Source organism: Scardinius erythrophthalmus, assembly GCF_964197995.2.
Source record: "Scardinius erythrophthalmus genome assembly, chromosome: 5".
Classification (NCBI taxonomy): Eukaryota; Metazoa; Chordata; class Actinopteri; order Cypriniformes; family Leuciscidae; genus Scardinius; species Scardinius erythrophthalmus.
The window spans coordinates 27899563-27918700 of record NC_138225.1 but is presented as its reverse complement, the minus strand read 5'-3'; the positions used below and the strand labels follow the sequence as shown (position 1 = coordinate 27918700).

General features: G+C 39.5%; 1 protein-coding gene across 2 annotated transcripts in view; it reads right to left on the bottom strand.

The window, feature by feature from the left end:
• arl15a (ADP-ribosylation factor-like 15a) overlaps window positions 1–19138 on the bottom strand; it is a 169440-nt gene that overhangs the window by 90491 nt on the left and 59811 nt on the right. The gene's annotated exons all lie outside the window — the stretch shown is intronic.

The following is a 19138-nucleotide window of genomic DNA, read 5'->3' as shown; positions in this document are numbered from 1 at the left end:
ATGAGCACAGGACACTATTTGACCAAAAAAAATTCACAGCTGTCTTATAAAGACCTCAGGGAACTGTGTCTACATGACAGTGCATGCAAGTCGATGAGATGAATCAAAGTAACAACTACATAAATGTATCCACTTCAGAAACGTCCAGGTGCGGTCTCTCCAAAAGGCTGCACTCCGCTACTGGTTATTTCTGAGATTTTGGATGAGTAAGATTATTTGCGTGTTTTGTTATTGCCGCAGTCTCCGAAGCTCGTTTAAAGGATCGGCTGTCTTCTGAATGGGGGCAGGGAGCAGCAACTCATTTGCATTTAAAAGGACAGACACAAAAACTCTGCGTTTTTGCTCACACCCAAAAAGGGGCAAATTTGACAAGCTATAATAAATGATCAGGGGGGTATTTGTACAGACACATTCTGGGGACACCATAGATTTATATTACATTACATTTAAATATAAATAAGTAAAATACTTTGTACATCATAAATAACATTTGAAAATATACTAAAATAGAAAACAGTTCTTTTAAATGATAATAATATTTCACTAATTTATTGTTTTATTGTATTTTTGTTCAAATTAAAACAGCCTTGGTGAGCAGAAGACTTCTAAAAAAAAAAAAAAAAAAATTCTTACCAACCCCAAATTTTTTAATGTTGATATATATATGTAGAAAAATATCACACAAGCAAGAGTTCTGAAAATCAGTGCAGCATTTATGCGAGTGATTTTGCTTTTATACACCAATCTAATTAAAGGTTGTATCAGTGATTTCAGGCCCAAAAAAAAAATTATCACATTCATCTAATCTTTCCTAACGATCCGCTAGCTGCCCGCCCCATAACACTATTTGGTTGGAACACTATTTGTTTTGGTTTTGAGTGGTTGGTGAAACCAATTGTTTTTGTGTGCAGATCTCAGAGCCTAGGCTGCCTACAGAGACGAGTTTTTTTGACGGCATGCTTATGGGGCGGGCAGCTAGCGGATCGTTAGGAAAGATTAGATTAATGTGATCTTTTTTTGGGGGTCTGAAATCACTGATACAACCTTTAACAAGAAAATGTGAACTGACCAAATTTAGTTTGAAATTTGCAGACTTAATTTGGTCAGTTCACATTTTTTTGGTTGGCGGAGAAAAAAAGAGAAAGCTAATGTTTAACAGAGACTTGAAAAGTGTTTATGAGTGGTGCAAAATGACTGAGATTTCTGTTCTGCTCTGGAACACTGGAAAGATAAAAAACACGGACAAGTGATGCAAATCAATTTACCAATCACATTTGAGAATGCTGTCATCCAGAATCCTATCCCGCTCCTCAATGCCTGATCAAAAAATGTTCAAGTTATTGTGATATCTTGTTCCAGCTAATCAGAAGAGATTTTCTTTACAGTTAACACTATAAGTTATTTTAACATGAATAAATGAATGCATGAATGAATGAAATAAATAGGGTACCCATTCAAAATTTTCATCCTATGAAATGGTTGAAAATAGGATTTTGCAGGGGGATAGGATAAGACAGCCAAGCCTACTTAAACTTGGAATATTTATTATAGAGAATGATTAAATTTGAGATACGAATCTTAAACATAAAGCTATTTAGTTACTCTACTTTTCATCTGCTGTCCAGCTGGTTCAGAAGCCCGAAAGTGACCTTCCCTCTGCAAATGCGAGACACATTGACATCCCTGATGTCATCACCATTGCAATTTAATGGAATTTTGTGGAAACCAAATAACAATAGAATAATAGTCGCCACATATGGCATTTAGTTATTAGCGTTGCATTAGTGTAATCATAGAAAAACCTGACAGCAGTATGTGCCATTGCAAACTACGAGTTGTAGCACTCAATATTTAAGAAAAATGGACAAAACCACTGACTATACAGGCTAATTTGGTTTGGCAGAAGCAACTCAACCCTGGCAGGACATCCTAAAAAATGTACAGTGCAGTCCGAACGTCTGCGACTACATTGAAAACCTGGGATTCTGAAGAACTGAAAATGACTGAAAGTTTCAAAGCAGTTTTTTTTATTATTATTGTTTTTTTTTTAATTATTATTATATACTGAATAAAATTATTTAATAAAAATGCAAAATAGAAGCATTTTCACTAGTGGTCAGACTTTTGGACCCCACTGTACTGTGATTTGTTTTCTCAAATGTGCAGAACAAAAAATCTAATAAGAAAATCATAATTTAAAACATTATTTTATTTAGATAGAATGTAAAACACTGCAATTTCCTTTTTATCCAGATGGTATGAAAATTAATGCTTTCCAAATCTAAGTGGTCACCTGACTGTAAGATACTCAAGTGCAAGGAGGGTGATAACACAGATGGCTCTAATAACTACTCACTCACTGAAATACGCATGCTGATTCAGTCATTTGACATTAAGAGTTTAGTAAAAAAAAACAAAAAACAATCAGGACACTGTTTGGTCTGTGCCTAAAAATGAAGTGGTAAGGAAATGAATAACATTGTCTGACATTCACAGCAAGGGCTATCATCACACATAAAGTCACATCTAATCTCGTTTGACGTCAATGTCACTGGAGAGGGCACATTCACAGACTCCATTAACAGATGCCTCTTCACTGTGCCAGTCATGCCTAACACCTAACGGACATACTGCTAACACACACCGGGCATCGCTGGCCTTCGTGTTAAAAGGGTAACAGACACGGATTGCCTCTTGCCATGAGGGCGGATTATTACACGGATGAGGGAAGTTTGTTAACCACAGCAGGATAACATACTTTAGGCCACAATCTGTGTGACAAACTGCCGACATGTCACTAAGGCAAATTCTCACTGTTCACATTCAGATAGCTCATTCACATTCATCCATCCTGTCATTCCACAGTTTATACAGCACCAATCTTTAGCGTTGTGAAAACAATTTTCTTTAAAGACTTTCTAAATGGTCAATTAAAGAATTATGGATTTTTATTAAAGTAAATTGGATAATTATATTTTAATTGTGAATGCTGACTATACATTTACTAGTTTAGAAAGGAGTTTCACTTACACAACATATGGAGTGAGACATTTTTCCATCTTTTCAAGCATTAGCTTCTGCTGCAAACGGAGATCGCAGTTACCTTGTCATTAAATTTTTATTTTTGTCTGTTTTGTTTTTAAATCTAAGGGCTGAGACTTTTATGATGGTGGCTAAGTAAAGACTCCAGGGTCTTGCCACAAAAGACGAGGTTTTCAAACCAAATAGTCTAAAAATATAAAGTTTAGTTTGCAATGCCAGTTTGTAAAAGGTAAAGCAATCAAGAAAAGAGTATGATGAAGCATGTTTTATTTTGTGAATTGTGCTGCTAAAATATACAGTTTGGGATTAGTGAGATTTTTTTTAAAGAAATGAATAATTTTACTCAGAAAGGATGCATTAAGTTGAGCATAAGTGACAGTAAAGACATTTACAATGTTAACAAATATTTCTGTTTCAAATAAATAAAATCAGTTTCCAGAAAATCAACTGTGCTAAGAAAAAAAAATGCTTAGAGCACCAAATCAACATTAGAATGATTTCTGAAGGATCATATGACACTGAAGATTGGAGAAATAATGCTGAAAATTCAGCTCTGCAATCAAAGGAATAAATTACATTTTACAATATATTACAATAGAAAACAACTTTTTTTAAATGTAAAAACATTTCACAGTATTACTGTTTTACTGCATTTTTGATCAAATAAATGTAGCCTTGGTGAGCATAAGAGGCTTCTTTCGAAAACATAAATAAAAAATGTTTAAACCGAAAACTTGTGAGTACATTAATTACACAACACATGAAATACCATATGATTACTACAATGAGTGGGTTTGAGAGCCTGGTGCAAGTCAGATATGGTGTTATAAGTTCCCTTTCAAGGGAACTCGAGCTGCATCAAGACGCTGTGGGAACGCTCTTGCGTGATTGTGTGGTGAAGTATGTGTATAATCAGTCCAATGAAAAGACGAGACGTCATAGGCGGGTGACGTCATCGACCAGAAAACTATAAAGCACACCTGAAAACAGACCATGCTAGCTTCTGTGCCTTCAGCCAGCGCTCGCTCTCTGTATACTGTCCCTGTCTATTAGGGGTTGCACGACTACTGATTTCTGCTAGTCGATTTCTTATCAAAACAATACTCGAGTTACTCGACTACTCGTCGTTTATGCTACTGTAAATGAAAAGACATGAAATAGCTAGATCTTATCAATAAACATTTATTAATTCATAGCCTAATGCAACAATTACATAAGTAAACTCTCAAAACATTATAATTATGACATTTCATTTTTAAATTTTCATGTAACAGTCTATAGCCAAATAAATGGCCGTTCTTGCTTTTCATTTCAGACGTCTGCTTCTAGGGGCCGTCACATATCGCGTCTTTTCCGCGCTCAAGGTCGTCATTTCAAATGTAGGCGCGCGCTCATAATGAAAGCAACATGGTGCGCTAGTTTTTCCAAGCGGGTTTTTTCTTCTCATCTCCAGAAATATATCTAGTAGTAAAGCTAATGCAAGGGCTAGAAATCAATTAATCCTTTGTGGAATGATACTTCTTCGTCGTCATCATGGAGAGCGCAGTTTGTTTGCATAGCAACGACAGACGCCACGGGAGCGGGAGCGCGAGCGCTTGTAGGAGACAGCGGCACGGCCGCGCGCGCTTTCCACACGTTTTTAGACGCAATATGTGAACGGCCTCTTGCAGAGTTGGTCAATTGCAATATTTTTGTCATCCTTGATGAAATACTTCCACACATCTGACGTGTGGTGTCTGTTGGTGACGTTCGCCATTTTTAATTCATTTATGGTTAATGGACGCTCGAGTAGTCGATTGTTTCCGACAGCGTCGACTAGTGGTTGAAGTAGTCGATCTATCGACTACTCGACTAGTCTATGCAAGCCCTACTGTCTATCTATTGTTATCTGTCATTGCATGCCCAATATTTCACAGAAAGATATACAGTATATATATATATATATATATATATATATATATATATATATATATATATATAAAATGGCGAGCAAGCAAGATTTTAAGCGGCGTGTTGTTCCCTGCCCTCGTTTTATCATGAGTGGGGACACACATCAGCTTTGTGTTGCTTGTTTGGGAGTGGAGCATGCCCAGTCAGTTCTCGAGGGAGCTGACTGTGAGCATTGGACCCAATGGACCATTGTTTGAGATGGACCCAGCCCTATCTCAGCCTTCACCTGTCAGATCCAGTGCTTTATCTCAGGGAGAGGCACACACTGCGGTTTCTTCTCCCCGGGATGAGGCACCAATGCTGCGATTATCCTGTTCTGAGGAATTGGATGTCGTCAGCATTGATGCAGGGGATTATGGGAGTTCACCATCTCATACCCATGTTGATGAGGAGCTTATGGAGGTTGTGACTCACGCTGTTGCCAAATTAAATATTGACTGGCCAGCCAAGGAACAAGAGGAATATAAAAAGAAAAGTTTTCTAGATGAAAGATATTTACCATCTAGGTCCCAGCCTCCTCATCGGGGTTTGAAGGTTTTTCCCGATTTCAGGTGTCGAAGTCATGGAAGAAACCGGTTTCATATCGTGTTTTTAATCCTCAAACATCTAATTATAGCAATGTTATGGATATTAAAGATTATGGTTATATGACGATGCCTCGGGCTGAAGAGACGCTCGCGAGCTATCTCTCTCCCGAGTCAGCGTCATCATTAAAAGCCCCGCCATTACCCACCAAGCCATTAAAAGCCACTTCAGCGCTGATGGGTAAAGGTTATTTGGCAGCAGGTCAGGCTGCGGCATACTTGCATGCTATGTAAATTTTGCAAGCATACCAGGCTGATCTGCTTAGGGACATGGATGATTGTGAGGAAGTCAGTGCTGACTTCCAGATCTGTCTCTCCGGGCTCTCAAGAAGACGGCCAAATCAATAGGCCGGTCTATGGCAGCCCTGGTGGCCATGGAGCGACATTTATGTTTGAATTTATCTGATATGAAGGACAGAGACAGATCTGTTCTTTTGGATGCTCTGCTTTCGCCTTCGAGTCAGTTCGGCATTGCTGTAAACGCTGTTGTCGATAGATTTCGGGAGGTGAAGAAGCAATCAGCAGCATTCCAGAAGTTTCTTCCTCGCAGAACTAATGTCCCCGAGACTGCTGGGCAGAAGCAGTCTCGGCCGTCTACAAGCTCCTCGCAGAACAGAGTGCAGCAAAAACAAAGCGTCGCCACTCAGGCTCCTCCACAATCAGGGGGGCCTGGGTGGCGGTCGCAGTCGAAGCCGGTTAGAGACAGGCAAGATCTGAGGACTGTCATTGTCTCTAAAAAGGCTTCGACAAAGAAGAAGTCCTGACGCCGAGGCTATCAGGCTTCTGAGGGTGGTCCCCTCTGGGGAGAGACGGGTGCCCATTTCTGGGAGCGACTCTCTGAGGAGGGTCGCAGCACTGGCAGTTCGGTTGTTCCCTGCTGGATAGCCGCTGCAGGGCACCAAGGTGTCAGCATCCCCAAACGATCCTCCGAGGAGGGTTGTAGAACAGTCAAATCGGTTGTTCCCTGCCGGTTCACCGCTTCAGGGCACCGAAGTGACTGTTCGACTAAATCCAGAGGCCAAGTCTTGAGAGACTGGTTCCCTTAGTAGAATTTCTGGCAGCGTGGAAACTACTGACAAATATATCTTATTGGGTCCTGCAAAAGGTTCATTGTTCCAAAAAAGGATGGGGGGTTGCGTCCTATTCTCAAGTCAAGTCAAGTCAAGTCATCTTCATTTATATAGCGCTTTTAACAAAGTAGATTGTTTCAAAGCAGCTTTACAGAGATAAGCGTATAATTTAAGGTAACAGAGATTGTTTTGGCTTTATAGCGGTTCTTTAATAAAGTTATTTTCCAGCTAAAGTTAGTTTTGATTGATTCGCTTCCGTCGCAACGATCATTTGTTATTAAATTAGGGGCCGCTAAGACGAGACCATTCTCTCTACACAGACTTTAAACGCGAACCTGTGATAAACGCTTATGGCGTTCACATGCCAATAAGAATTGGTTCTATAGTTATGTGCGTTTGAATATATGTGCGCAGGTTTGTAATTCCCTACAAACCAAGCCTAAACAAAGTACTGGGCTTTCCTTATAAATTTTAAAACAGAATTTTATTTTATTTTATCACTTCGGGGTAGGTATGCGAAACGAATTTCCCGACAACGCTTTATCTGGAGTGGTAAAGGGATCCTCCATAGGGAGAGACTAGTTGGCACTTCAGCACTGCGTTGTCATCGGATCCAGGCAAAGGTCATTAGTCAGATCTGGATATGGCCTGGATATGGCCTGGATCCGGCAGGCTGCGGGAAAACCTCGGGATAAACAAAGACACTAAAATTAGCATAGATGCCATTCTTCTTATGATGTAATGAGTACATCAGGATTTATGGTAAGTGTTCCCGGTTCCGGCTGACCTGATCTATGCAGCCTAACATTGAATTACAGAAGTCTATAATGTATTATGTGAATGCTAGGTCAAAGAGATGTGTCTTTAATCTAGCTTTGAACTGACAGAGTGTGTCTGCTTCCCGGACAATGGTAGGAAGACTGTTCCAAAGTTTTGGTGCTAAATAGGAAAAGGATCTACCGCCTGCAGTTGATTTTGATATTCTAGGTATTATCAACTGGCCGGAATTTTGAGATCGCAATAGACGTGAAGGACTATAATGTGTTAAGAGCTCGTTCAAGTACTGCGGAGCTAAACCATTTAGTGCTTTGTAAGTAATCAGCAATATTTTAAAATGTATACAATGTTTAATAGGGAGCCAATGCAGTGTTGACAGAACCGGGCTAATATGGTCATACTTCCTGGTTCTGGTAAGAACTCGAGCTTCTGCGTTTTGAACTAGCTGTAGTTTGTTTATTAAGCGTGCAGGGCAACCACCCAGTAGAGCATTACAATAATCTAGCCTTGAGGTCATGAACGCATGAACTAATTGTTCCGCATTTGTCATTGAGAGCATATGGCGTAATTTAGATATATTTTTAAGATGGAAAAATGCGGTTTTACAGATGCTACTGTAGACACGTGACTTCAAATGAAAGATTGGTATCAAAGAGCTCACCCAGGTTCCTAACCGACGACGAAGACTTGACAGAGCAGCCATCAAGTGTTAGGCAGTATTCTAGGTTATTACGTGAGGAAGTTTTTTGTCCAATAATTAGAATCTCAGTTTTTTCAGAATTTAGTAGTAGGAAATTACAAGTCATCCAATTTTTTATATCAGCTATGCCTTCCGTTAGTTTTGTGAATTGGTAAGTTTCGTTAGGTTTTGAAGAAATATACAGCTGAGTTTCGTCGGCATAACAGTGAAAGCTAATTCCATGTTTCCTAATGATATCTCCTAATGGTAGCATGTACAGAGTGAACAGCAACGGTCCTAGTACTGAGCCTTGTGGTACGCCATACTGAACTTGTGATCGATGAGACATCTCTTCATTTACTGCTACAAACTGATAACTGTCAGATAAGTATGATTTAAACCATGCTAGTGCAATTCCACTAATGCCAACATGGTTTTCTAGTCTATTTAAAAGAATGTTGTGGTCAATAGTATCAAATGCAGCACTAAGATCAAGTAACACTAACAGAGAGATACAACCACGATCGGATGATAAGAGCAAATCATTTGTGACTCTAATGAGAGCAGTCTCAGTACTATGGAACGGTCTAAATCCGGACTGAAAATCCTCACAGATACCATTTCTTTCTAAAAAGGAACATAGTTGTGAGCAGGGTGCGATTTGCCGGGGGGGATGCGTGGGATTTCCCCCTTTCTGGTCAATGTATCCCTGCCTCTGCTTAATTATTTTTATCCCCGGTGGGGATAAATTTATCCCCCCCTCAAAGTGATCAGTGCTACTACACTAGTGGCGAGGCGGATCACAAAACTTATCACGGATCCGTGGTTTGATTAAAGTCCATTTTATTTTAAAATGCGCTACTTTGACTGCAGGCTCCGCAGCCTCTATCACCACTCTGAAGACTTGCTCAATGTCCCGCCCACGGCGCTATATGATTGGTTACACCTCACGAGTAATAGCCTATCAACACTTGCGAGACGGTTGCAGGTCTTTTTTTACGCCGCATATTCAGCATATTACTGAAGCGGGAATAAAAATCACAATCTGATTATCTGTTTCTATGATGACAAGCAGGGTTAGTGTCCCAGTCACACCACTGAGAATGGCCGAAGTTACACATACGGTGTTTTACTCAATTGAGACTAAACGCAAAGATTTTTTGATTACTCACTCACTCTTGAGTTTCTGGCGCGAGTGATTTCAATGTTAAGTCAATGTAAAGACGCGTTTACGCGCGTCTAGAGGTCCTGCGGCGCGGTAGACGCGAAGCCCGAATGAGGCGAATTGACTTTGTCGGCCCTGCCCGACACGTTAACTGTAATCATGAGCCCGAGCCCGATTTAAACCCGACCAGAGAGAGAAGTTTTACACACATTTTTTTTTTTAATACGTGGGCCGTTATAACCAGGTGGCGCCAGGGAAGTTGAGATGAAGCAAAGATGAAGTTGACGATCGCCATCTCCGTAGTGAATGCACATATAGGCTATATGGAGAAATGCATGAATTACATCAGAGTGTTGCCTATTTCTTTTCGTTTTAAATTGTTTCGTTTAAAGACATTTCAAGTTTTCTTTAGATATATTTCTTAATATTCTCTGTGAGGCATACACTGAGTTTCGGTTAATTTATGATGATATGCGCTCTAGTTAACGTGCAGTGCAAGTGACCGGGGCGCGCGGGCGCCTCCATGATTATAGCCTATATGTCTGCTATATTTGCTTCTTAAATACATGCAATTCGTTGATGAAAAATGTATTAAAATTAAGATACAATTTATACAAAACGAAATTCACTTTAAAGAAAGGCTTTCTACAAAACAAAACTTAATGAAGTGGTCAAAATCATGTCTGACCCACTCCAAGTCTCCCGATATAGCCTACTGCAAATCCTATCTTCGTGCTGTTCACTTTTCATAATCAACATAGATAAAAAAAAACAACAACATTATAATATTTTAACAAATATGAAACTAAATTTATTTAGGCCTATTTATTTATTTATTAAATTTATTATTTAATGGCTATAACACATAGTAGGCCTACAGAATCTCTGTACAAATTTCTGCACATTCATTTACTGCTTCTGAATTTTGCACACATAAGTTGAAAGGCATTTGTTTGTGCATAGTAAAACATATCTGCAACATTTATCAAGTTCACGGATAATTGTGCGTGCATTTATTAATTATTATCTTAATTAATAATGCAACAAGGACAAATCATGTAAACTGCCTTGTTTGTTTATTCAGAATGAAATGGATCGCAAATGGATCCGAATGAAGAAACGTAAAAAAAAAAAAAAAAAAAAAAAAAAAACGTGAACAAGGAAGAACACGAAAATGAACATGAATGAACTTTGGATGAACTTTGGATGGCCTAGGAGGAGTAGGCCTAGTAGGCTACAACTCTAATTCAACAAGGTTTTAGAATATAGAATATTTTTTAAACAAAATAAATATTTTTAAAGTTTATTATCCCGGGCCCGGTGTGATGCGAGCGAGTGGAGGAGACGCTGAACATGACAAGTGACGTGTTGCATTTTGTAACACAAGTGCTGGATCAAGGGCCCAGCCCGGGTCGGGTCAAGTTCGGCTCGGGCAGAGAATCTAAGCTCTGATTTATCTGATTCTGTCCATTAGCTTTGATCCATGTACGGCTTTTCAGAATGTCACCAAGTAGCCTACAAATATTTATGTAATTTTTCAGCGCGAAAACTCTAGCTAGCTAGCTGGGAACAATGAAAAGGGTCCAGAGCAGCAAATGCAGTGAATGGAGTTCATGTTCTCATGGTTTATTTTTATGAATAAAAATGTTTCAAAACATCCCCCCCTCTGTTTTTTTCACAAATCGCACCCTGGTTGTGAGGATACTGCTTTTTCTAATATCTTTGACAGAAAAGGTAGATTCGAGATCGGCCTGTAAATGACTAATTCTGTAGGATCAAGTTGCGTTTTTTTAACAAGCGGTTTAATCATAGCCAGCTTAAAGGTTTTTGGTACGTATCCTAGAGACAAAGACGAATTAACGACATTAAGAAGAGGATCTATGACCTCTGGGAGCATCTCTTTCAGTAGCTTAGTCGTAATAGGGTCTAACATACATGTTATCGATTTAGATGAATTAACGAGTTTGCAAAATTCTTCCTCTCCTATAGCAATAAATGAATAAATTTTTTCCTCAGGGAGACTAAAATGCACTGCCTGATGTGATACTGTAGTAGACGGTTGCATAGTTATAATTTTGGCCCTGATATTATCAATCTTATAAGTGAAGAAGTTCATAAATTCATTACTGCTGTGTTGCTTGGAAACTTCTGGGCTTGAAGCTTTCTTTTTCATTAGTTTAGCCACCATTTCAAATAAATACCTAGGATTATGTTTATTTTCTTCTAATAGGGTTAAAAAATAAGCAGATCTAGCAGCTTTTAAAGCCTCTCTGTAAGTAATCGAGCTCTCCTTCCATGAAATCCGAAATACCTATAGTTTTGTTTTCTTCCAGTTACGCTCCATTTTTCTGGCTGCTCTCTTAAGGGCCTGAGTGTGCTCGTTGTACCACGGCGTTGGACTATTTTCTTTAATCTTCTTTAAGCGCAACAGAGCAACTGTGTCTAAAGTGCTGGAAAAGAGAGAGTTAAAAGTTTCTGTTGCAATATCAAGTTCTTCTAAGCTATCTGGGATGCTGAGATGATGAAACTGATTAGGAAGATTATTGATAAAGCAATCTTTAGTGGCAGAAGTGATAGGTCTAACATATTTATAACACGGAGTCGGCTTTGCAGCCTTGGCTAATTGTAATTTACACGAGACTGATGATCTGAGATGTCATCGCTCTGCTGCAGAATTTCAACGGCATCAACATTTATTCCATGTGATAATATTAGATCTAGAGTATGATTACGACAATGAGTGGGTCCTGACACGTGTTGTTTAACTCCAATAGAGTTCAGAATGTCTTTAAATGCCAATCCCAATGCATTTTTTTCATTATCGATGTGTATATTAAAATCACCAACAATTAGTACTTTATCTACAGTCAATATTAATTCTGATAGAAAGTCCACAAATTCTTTGAGAAAATCTTTATGGTGCCCTGGTGGCCTGTATACAGTAGCCAGCACAAATCTCAAACGTGATTTATCGTTTACACTATATATTTTTACATTAAACACCAACACTTCAAAAGAAGTATATTTAAAACTTGATTTCTTAGTGGTTTTGAAAATACTACTATAAATTACAGCAACAGGGTTCTTCCGTTCGGCCAAGGTTTATCACCCCGCACTTTGCGTGGATGCAGCTCTGGCTCCCCTGAGACTCCAGGGCATCCGCGTGTTGAATTACATCGACGATTGGTTGATTATAGCTCAGTCCGAGCAGATGGCAGTTCGGCATCAAGATGTCATTCTGTCTCACATAAAGATGCTGGGGTTGAGAATCAATGCCAAGAAGAGTGTGCTCCTCCCATCTCAGAGGACCACTTTTCTAGGTGTGGTATGGGATTTGACAACGATGCGGGCACAATTGTCACCGTATTACTTCGGTTGTCTCAGCCGTAAATGGGGTAAAACTAGGCCAGTCGCTCAATGTGAAACAGTTTCAGAGACTGTTGGGTCTCATGGCAGCTGCGTCCAATGTAATAACTTTTGGCCTCCTGTACGTGAGACCCCTGCAGTAGTGGCTCAGGACCAAGGGGTTTTCTCTGAGGGGAAATCCGTTTCGCATGATCAAGGTCACGCGGCGATGCCTACATGCCTTAGTCATGTGGAACAAACCTTGGTTCCTCGCCCAAGGCCCAGTGCTGGGGGGTTTGTTGTCGACACGTAACGCTATCGACGGATGCTTCCCTCACAGGTTGGGGGCGATCATGAGTGGCCGCTCGGTAAAAGGTCTATGGCAGAACCATCTACTTTCTGGGCACATAAATCGGCTAGAAATGATGCCGGTGTTTTGAGCTCTCAAGCACTTCCTTTCAGAACTGAGAGGTCACCATGTGCTTGTCTGCACGGACAACACGTCGGTGGTCTCTTATATCAAACATCAGGGGGGTCTGAGGTCACGTGTCCTTTGCAAACTGGCTCATCAGATCCTCCTATGGGCCCACTGTCTCTCAGTGCAGTATATATTCCGGGGGCATCTAAATCAGGGAGCGGATATCCTGTCAAGGCAGGGGCTGAGGCCCGGTGAGTGGAGACTTCACCCCGAGGTGGTGAAGCTCCTTTAGGAGAATTTAGGTCAAGCTCAAGTCGACCTTTTCGCATCGTCAGATACTACGCATTGTCCCATGTGGTTCTCTCTCACGCACCCAGCTCCTCTCGCAATGCGATTGTTCAGGTTTGGCCGAAACTACACCTGCACGCTTTTCCTCCGATATCTATGCTTCTAGGAGTTCTGGAGAGGGTTCGCCAGGAAGGTAGGTTATGATGGTTGTGTACAGGCACTGCCTACACACATTTCAGTACAATCAACTTGTAAAAGTGCATGTACCATTACATGACCCCTTTAAACTGAAACAAGGAATGTGGTGTATAATTGTGTGAAATGTATTATGAAAATTGGCTAGCAATTTCGCCAAGCAAATACCAATAAATAGGTTTTTAGCAGTTTGTATTTCGACTAAACTTGCAAAATCCGCGATGGGACTGAGCTCGAGTATACATAATCGCAGCATTTATCCAATGACCGTCTAGTTTCGAAGCACTGAAAAAAACAGTTCAAAGCAGCCCCATTGAAGTCAATGGATGCTAGGCTTCAACTGAGAAATGCACTGTGACGCTACAGGAATGTATGAGAAGGAAATCGAGTCAGTCGACCTGCTATGTGTAGCTGATTCTGAACAAACTCGTCTTCGAGATGAACGTGTTCTAACGCATTTTTAGTCAATAAAATGTTAACACAATAGTACATATTTGACCATTAATTTTTTGACATTAGTGGAAGCCGAGCTTCCCTTGCAGTCTTAAAGAAATCCCCCTGTCTGGGTGGTGCATCTTTGGGAAGAGATCCTCTCATTACTCGTTTTCTTCGTGGCACACTGAGGCTGAGGCCTGCACTGTGCACTAGAGCACCGGCTTGGGATTTGGCCGTTGTACTGGAAGGCCTGGCTTTAGCTCCCTTCGAGCCCATTGAAGAGGTTTCAGAAAAGTTACTCTAAAAACTTTATTTCTCATTGCTATTTCTTCTATCAAGAGAATTGGAGATTTGCAAGCCTAGTCGGTTGCTCCTTCGTGCCTAGAATTTGCACCTGGTATGGTGAAAGCCTTTCTTTACCCTAGGCCGGGCTATATTCCAAAGGTCCTTACTAATGTTACGGGCCCAATTGTGCTGCCGGCCTTCTGTCCTCCACTTTTTAATACACCAGATAAGGAAAAACTTAATCTGCTGTGCCCTGTGCAGGCTTTGGATGCTTACGTACACAGAGCTGGCCTGTGGCGTAAATCGGATCAACTAGGTCTGTTTCGGGTCACCCAGAAAAGGTTACTATTATCGGGGGTTTCCCTCCATGACATCTGTGATGCGGCAGGCTGGTCCTCACTGTATACATTTGTTAGATTTTATGACTTGGAACTAGGCTCCACTCCGGGGTCTAGGGTGCTTGCTTCTTAGTGTGCGCAATGACTTCACACAGAACAGGCATTTGTTATTATGGCGTCTTGGGTATAGTGTTTCCACAGCGTCTGGACGCAGCTCTAGTTCCCTTGAAAGGGAACGTCTCAGGTTACGCATGTAACCCTGGTTTCCTGAAGAGGAAACGAGACGCTGTGTCGCCCTGCCATACTCCCTGCATGCCTGTGATCGACTTGCTTAGGCTTTTCAGAAGCTAGCGCGGTCTGTTTTCAGGTGTGCTTTATAGTTCCTGGTCAATGACGTCACCCGCCTATGACGTCTCGACTTTCCATTGGACTGATTATATACGTGCTTCAAGACGCAATCACGCAGGGGCATCCCCACAGCGTCTTGACGCAGCATCTCGTTCCCTCTTCAGGGGACCAGGGTTACATACGTAACCTAAGACGTTTTCCTGGCTCTTGAAGGAGAAGGGAAGGGCTTGAAAGTTGTAAGCTTTGCAGACACATGGGAGAGGGTGTTAAAAAATGCATTACTCAACTTAGCAGCGGAAACACAGTCATAATAGTGAGTCAGCCTCCTCTGCCTTTTCCGCAACTAAGTTAGCTTTGCAGATGCAGTTTAGGTTAAGTAAGTCTCTGTGCCAGGTCCAATGGGATGTTTCAGTCTTCCGAAACACTGGGTGAATGGAGGGACAGTAGACGGCACCTGCACCTAGTTTACTTTGAAAAACTACATGCAATCAAATCTACAGAATGAACGTGGGGAAGTCTTAAAAAATGGTCTATATGTATCAATATCTAGTAATGTAAAATTTTCATATGGCTAAATTCTGTAAAAGAAAATCCTAAATAAATACACATACACAATAAAAAAAAAAAAGTAGATCAGTACTTTTAAATGCTACAAGTGAAATTAGGCACTACAACAAATCAATATACATTTAGAGATTTGCAAAAGATTGCATTTAACAGTGATATCTGATTAAAATCTCTTTAAATGAGTGTTAGATGACAGCAAAAGTCATCTAAACATAAAAACAAGGGAAATGAGCATGCACAATTAAATATACAATATCAACCGAAATGTATGAATTAAAAGTAATACTGATATAGTACCAATATATTGCACATCCATAAAAAGACATTATGAGGGTAAATCAAATTTCCTTTCTCTTGCTGCTTAAATTCAAGTGCAGTCAAGACCAGCAGATGACTTGCTAAAGTATAGCCACTTAGTCACTACAGTTGCTTAAAGTGGATCAAGAAGGGCAGAGATGATTGAATACTAAAAACATAAATATAATACTATGTTATAGAAGTAACGTAGTAACTTGAGTAGTTTTTCAGCAAAGTACTTATTTACTCTTACTAGTCATTATGTTTCAGTACTTCTATGTACTTGTAAAGAAGGACTAATTAACTAAATAAGTAAATGATTTCTTAAGTAGCAATACTTTTACTTAAGTACAAGTTTCTAGTACTCTTTCGACCACTGTGTATTATATAATCCATATATAAAATTATATAATAAAATGATGAAATAATACAATTTAATTTAATCTTAAATACATTCCATCATACAATTAAAGAGTAAGAAAAGCTGTGTTATAGCTTCAGCTGCAAGGTTTCTCTGAATAACGCAGACATACGTGTATGTCCAGCTGCCTAATGAAAGGTCTGTAATCTGGGTCTGTATAAAAGGTGTTTTTTGTGAGAACTGGTTAGAATGACACACTTGGCCTGGTCGAGGATAGGGCAAGAACGCGTCTGCAAACAGCAGCATGTTTGACAAGAGTGACGAAAGGCTGTACTGAAAGCGTATGCGGAAAGCCCTTATATGGAGATGGTTTGACTGTTTTATGCAAATTACTAACCTTGTGCACGCAGCCACTCATTTTGAATACTCCAAATTCACTAACACCAGAACGATGTTAAGAACAAATTCATGTGCTTATGTTGTGAATTAGGCGAAATTATTTCGTGAGAAGTTCTCCTGTGCGTACAAATATGAAATAATACACGCAATTATTAGTGAATGATGATATGGAAAAAGCACGTAAAAGTCCTGGCAGAAAGCGATGCGATGGGCATTATTAGTGGGGTAATTTACCAGATACATCCTTGGACCCATTAGTGCCTGCACTAAGCCATCCGGCTGATTTCTCTAAATAAGCTCTAACTTTAATAATGTTCAACCAAGGGAAAAAAGACTTCTGGGGGGGTGTTTGGCTTGAGGTCATGGTGCAAAGAACCCTATGTTGATTTTACTCCTAACCATCCCTTAAACAATCCGGTACAGTATTTTCATGTCATTCTTTAGCACTGCTTCTTGCACTCTCAAAGGACCAGTGCAGTCTTAATATATATATTTTTTATAAATATATTAAAATCTAAATGGAGAAATATTTGGGGCCTTAGTGTCAAAAAGGTTGATCTAGATCTAGATGCACAGCCTAAGAATAATAGTTTCACCAAGAATGGAGACATCTCAGTAGGTTATATGCATCAATGACCAAAGGAAGGCAGTTCATGGCATACACACAGCATAAAAACACTTGCACAACACATCTTTAACAGCTGTATTCCCTTTCAGGGACTCTGCAAACTTTCAGTCAGAGCAGATGTGTCCTGCTCAAGGTGATACATCAGCCTCATCTTAAAGAACACTGGAGGCCGCAATCCATTAAAAACATCCCTGTGGGCTCTGACCTCACCTACTGGAGAAGCTTCATTTCACTGCCCTCCATATGCATTTCAGATTTAGTCAGGCCTCCCCATGGTTTACAGTGTTCTCTATCCCTGTTGTTTTTCTTTAAGTGGGCTCTTGATTCTGTTGCATCAGTAGGGCCACTTGTCATGATACAGAGTGCACCTGTAATGTCCCCCGCGTCCCGCAAAACATATAAATCACTTCAAAGAGCAGCTCCCCTAACATTCTCATAAACAGAGTCGGGCTCTGATTTATTTCTCTCTCCACAGACCTCTTTCTGTTCAAAAGTCCTAAAACAACAAGCATCTTCCAACATTGTACCTGTGGCCTTGTATCCGGTCCAAATGAACCATCCTGTCAGACTAGTTATATGTGTAAAATAGAGTGTTTGAGGGAGACTGAAATTTTGATTGACAATTTAAATATTAAATTTATATTAGGTTAAATATCTTTGTTAAATATCAACTCTAAAAGGATGTCTAACATAAAAAATAATGTGATATGCTATTCACAAGCGTGAAAACCCGAAACTAAAACAACTTCTGTAACAATATTGTACAGAAATTTCTAACTCAGCATTTTTGTCTAGTTAAAAAAAAAAACGTGTCTTTTTAAAAAAAAAAACTGACACTATTTAATCGATTCAGCTATGTAATTATGACAGAAGAATACTTTGTATCGTGCATATAATAAAAAATATTTATAATAAACAAAAATACATATTTTCTATATCTTATATTTTCTACACTTTGTATTTTTTTATGATTGAATAATAATAATAATAATAATAATAATACGTTACATTTATAAAGTGCTTTTCTCTGAACTCAAAGCGCTTTACATTAATGAATGAATGAATTAATTAATTAATTAATTAATGGACTCCAGATCGAAATTTAACCAAAACTGCTATAAATATTAGTCACAATGAAATGGAAGTAGTGAAAGATCTTTTCTTTTATATTGTGATGTACATTTGAGTGTAAATATTGGGCGGGGCTTGTTTCTGCCTATTGGTTGTTGACTGGAATTTTAGATGTGAGTGTTGCACTCAAAAATGGAGGCAGATGAATGCAAGCTAGGAAAAAGACTGTATACATCATCAGAAAGAAGTGTCGTTTCACTAGATCAAATTATGACATTTTGAATAAAAATCACAACGTCAAAAAAAGTGAAAACTTTTATTAAATTAACCATGCAGGGATGAATCATTCACAAGTTTAATAAGATGCATTTAAAAAATAGATTTGTGGAATTTTCTTTTTTGTATAGAATATATCTTGAATTAAGCTTTTAAAATATTTTTTTTACTGGGAGCTAGGAGTAGTAATGAAATGGTTCTTGGTAAAAAAAAATCGAATCATACTGTTCTCCACACACAGTTCGGCACACATTTGCACCTCGGTTCATCTCAAATCTGATGACGCATCTATAATCATTTGCGCAGTCATCACTCGGGTGTTCACAGTGCGCGAACGCAGGTGAGACCTGAATTGCACACGTTGCCATTGTGTGTGCACTCATCCAAAGCACGCACACGTCTCAGACACTGTGCAAATATTGAGTTTTCTTTCAAGTCTTGCACTTGAACGGACAAATTTACACAAAAATTATGTCAACATGCCCGTCTTGATGAGTATCCAAGCAGACAGTCTGTTATGCCTCAAGTGAACTTAAACAGTCGAAAAAGACAACGTATATGTAACAGTATCAGTATTTAGGATCTCTGCATTATATCTTAAAGGGACAGCAGGCTAATAT